A 4463-nucleotide genomic window follows, 5' to 3' on the forward strand; every position below is an offset into this window, starting at 1 on the left:
AAAAAAAAAAAATTAACTTATAATGTTACAACAGCAGCCAACACAGTCACAGAAAGAAAAAAAAAATAAAAAAATATACGCAGAAGGAACAAGCAGGGAGAAGAAAGAAGAAGAAAGAAAAAAAAAAAAAAACTTATAATGTTACAACAGCAGCCAACACAGTCACAGAAAGAAAAAAAAAATAAAAAAAAAAAATATACGCAGAAGGAACAAGCAGGGAGAAGAAAGAAGAAGAAAGAAAAAAAAAAAAAATTAACTTATAATGTTACAACAGCAGCCAACACAGTCACAGAAAGAAAAAAAAAATAAAAAAATATACGCAGAAGGAACAAGCAGGGAGAAGAAAGAAGAAGAAAGAAAGAAAAAAAAAATAACTTACAAAGAGCTATCGAAGTGAAGTTTGTCGAAGGAGATGCTGCCGGCGAAGGAGATGACGCCGAAGTCTGTCGAAGGTGTCGCCGGATGTCACCGAAGGCTCGCCGAAGGTTGTCGAAGGCCGTCGAAGGAGAAGGAGATGCCGCCGATGGCTGTCGAAGTCTGTTGAAGGCTCACCGAAGGCTGTCGAAGTCTGTCGAAGGCTCGCCGAAGGCTGTCGAAGAAGATGGAGATGCCGCCGGATGCCGCCGGATGTCGCCGGTTCTCGCCGAAGTCTGTCGGAGGAGAAGAGAAGTCGCCGGAGGATGATCGTAGCCTCGTCGGACGTTGGGGTTTCTCCTTTTGAGTTTTGGAGGCAAATGACTCAGAGAGAATGAGAGAGAGAGAGATGAGAGAGGCACGCGGTTTTCAACTTTTGATTGGGTTTTTTTTTTTTTTTTTTTTTATGGAAAGGGTTTTTAGTTTTTATATGATTTTTGATCCAATGCATCACATGTGCATCAGATTTTATACACGTCCCAATAATAATATGTAATTTGGAATCTTTAGAAAAACAAATTTTTTTATTTTTAAATAGCCAGTACACTAAGGCGACCGCCTTGTACACTAAGGCGCTATAAGGCGCCTAAGGCGACGCCTTGCAGCGCTTTAGTGTAAAAGGCGACCGCCTTTTGCACTACTCCTGAATCGGCTGATTGCCTTACCTCTGCTGGACCGCACCAGCGCCTAGGCGCTGGTAAGGCGTCGCCTTACCAGCGCCTTAAAAACTATGAGATGAACAGTTGAAGAGGCTACTGGACCTCATTGGCTCTCTTTCTCAATCTCTCTGACCCTTTCCCTCTCTCTCTCTCTCTCTCTCTCTCTCTCTCTAACCTGCAAATGCACTGGCTTGACGCCCAAGCTGGAGGGAAATTCTGAAAACGAATGAAAGATAAGAAATGACTATCATTCACACAAAAATTCCATATTATAGAGTTAGGTCCTTGGTTCTCTCTTTAATCATCATTGCAGCAAGTTTCCTGTTTCTCTCACTGAAATTCAATTACAACCCAAAAATTAAATTTTTATATGGACGATGAAATGCACTAATTTGCAGTTGAGCTTGGAATAAGCTACATGGTAGTGGATATCAGAAACCGGAAAGTTACTCTCTGAAAACTATAACTGTGATTTTAAACAAATCTCCTTCTCCCTGGGCTCTTAGAATCTTAGAGGCCAATAGTGCAGTGGATTTTATGTCAAAGACTGCACCCTTGAGTAAACAGAGTATGCTTTGGTTGAGTCAACCTTCCCCTTACTGATCAGTATCATACTCTTCGAAGATTTAACAGGGAGAGAGAACTTGACCTAAAGGGACTTTTGTGTGTAGTGCTTAGTTTAATTTAATATATCAATATTTCTTTAGACAATCCAAAAGTAGAACTTACGTGAATGAGCATTTAGTTTAATGTACTTTCTTGCATAGTACATTATTGCATTTGCCAAAATTTCAGGTCTCATACCTTTTGCAATCATTGTTTGAACAAGTCTCTCAAACAAAGGCACACTGAAGTAAGAGACATCTTCAAACCACCAGTCAGAGTCTGAGCTTCGGATTCTTGCTCCAGTGTTTATTCCATTCCATAGGATACTCCCACCGGGGCTTTGTAAGCTACCATACATCATCATGGGCCATCCAAAGAGACTTGGATCTGTACAGGCCATCATTGATAGAGAACTCAGACATTTGCTCAGAATTTGGAGCTTCTCCGCCCTCGGAATGACAGGATCAGAACTCTGAAGGGCTAAAATACATTCTTTCCAGTTACGGAGTGTATTCTTATGGAAGAAACCTTCCGACTTGGCCAATAAGTTTTCCTCTCCATATTCCTCTGTCATTTCAAGATAGTCTGCCATACAGTACACCATTACTATGCTCTTTGATGTCAATTCGACTCGGATCCCATAGCAGAATTTAGCTGCAACCAGGAATATGTCGGGCCCACCAGGAAATTCACTCAATGCAGCATTCAAAGTACCTCCCTCATTTTTCTGGGCTCTTCTAACATATTTGCTATCTTCCCACATCTTGACATGAGAGGAAACTGAGCACAAAAGTTTTGTTAGATATAGATTATTTTGAAATGGGAATTCAGAGAAGGGGGGGGGGGGGGGGAAGCGTGCTTTCTTCCTTTGTATGGAAGATACGAGTGAGATGCTCATTTTTGATGGGGAAAAAAAGGAAGAAAGAAAAAAGTCAGATAATAGATCAAATACAGTTAACGTAATGTTCCTAAAAAATTTGGGTGGAGGCACTCGTTGGAATTATCTGCTTATCATATCAGCTACATCCATAGTTGTCACGGCATCAAATCAATCCAAGGCGGTGGAGGGGTGGCTAATCGATTTGGCGATGAATCGCCCATTGTGGCGTTGCCATGGTTGTCAAATCGCCTATGTGTCATTTTTTATTTTCCCTATTTTCTAAAGTTATTTAGTATGTTTATTTTTTATTTCCCCTATTCTTTAAAGTTATTTAGCATGCTACAAACCTACAATATATACCCTATAACATATAAAACCAACATTAAGCAACATCAAATCTTCAAAAATCAATATAGCCCTATCAAAATCACCCTGCATTTTACAAAAAATCGACCACCTAGTGAATGAGGCGTGACCTGGCATCCATGGCGGTGCGATGGTGACACCTATCAGCCAATGGCGACCGCCATTTGTGAGTCACGTAAATCATAGCACTGCCATGAACTTCTTTTTCCGCCAGGAAGCCAAATTGCCGCCTAGTGACACCATGACAGCTATGGCTACATCCATGTAAAACCCAGACTAACAATGTCTGCAGGCTATTATAATTACTGAAAAGGAATCACAGAGGAAAAAATGCAGCAAGTTCACTGATTAAATAGAAAATTCTACCCTACAATTACACTGCGCACACGTGCACACACACACATAGCCTCATTCAAAAAAAAAAAAAAAAAAAAAGAAAAAGAAAAGACCAACCTACTGCAGAATGGGGGGGGGGGAAGGAAGAAAGAACAGGACATATGGTTCATCCCTAAGGGCTGCTGGTATAGGAGGGGAGAGGTGGAGGTCAAAGACTTGCTTATTAAATAATTTTTTCATGCTCAATAATCCTTAAACATGTAATCTATTTTTTTACTCTAGTTGGCAAGATGAAATTTGATGGACACATTTTACAGAAAGCAAGGATGCCCAACCAACCAAAATAACAGGTCTAATAGTTCACATGTACAGGAAGGACCCACTGTCCAACTGGTTCCACCAAGAAAATGCTCAATTTCATCCCCGATACTCTATATCTTTCAAAGCCAGAAAACTGTGGCTAACTTAGTGACTTCAAGTGACTTTGTTCATCCAACAAGAACTTGGTAGACTGTGTTTGCGGTTTGTGGTCTACTATTTATTATTTTCTAATCTATGAATTGTGAAATAATGGACAGAAGAATAGGCTTCTATGATTGAGCCAAAAATAGAGTTTAGTTCCTACAAGTTAATGTGCGACTCTGCGACAAAAGAATGGGGAAATGGGCCAATTTTCACATGTACCCATCAAATTAGCAATAGATTTTTGGTGCTTTCAATAATGCAGATTAACAAGCACCACACATCCACGTATGAAAATTTCTATTAAGTCTGATTTACACATCTACATCCCACTAGTGTTTTTTCCCCTTTCAAGTTGCAGCAAATCATCATAACGGAAAGATCAGCGTAAATTAAATTTCAATGGGAGAAAACATACCTTATGAAGATGGAAGAATACACCCTCGACTTCAATGGTAATATCACTACGCAGACCAGCATTACAGAACCTAGGGTAGAGGGGGAAAGAATCATTATAATCTCTCAACATGCTATACTACTTGATGAAATTTCTCCACATCACATTTTTTTACTCTCTATAAATTGTAAATTAAAGCATTAAAATTGGGTTCTAATATTGAAATTTGAATGTTCATTTGAAAGTTGAAACAGATTCATCCCGTGATAGGTTGATGTCTGGGATAAACTCCCAGAATTACATTACTGACTTATTTCAAATGCCATGGGAGAAGAGGAGTGGG

The 4463-nt window shown here is 39.7% G+C and overlaps 1 pseudogene; it reads right to left on the minus strand.

The window, feature by feature from the left end:
* Positions 1-1482: 1482 nt before the first annotated feature.
* Positions 1483-4252, minus strand: LOC122071605 (annotated as a pseudogene).
* Between the last annotated feature and the right edge of the window lie 211 nt (positions 4253-4463).

This window comes from Macadamia integrifolia, unplaced genomic scaffold (genome assembly GCF_013358625.1).
Source record: "Macadamia integrifolia cultivar HAES 741 unplaced genomic scaffold, SCU_Mint_v3 scaffold_30A, whole genome shotgun sequence".
In the NCBI taxonomy this organism is placed as follows: Eukaryota; Viridiplantae; Streptophyta; class Magnoliopsida; order Proteales; family Proteaceae; genus Macadamia; species Macadamia integrifolia.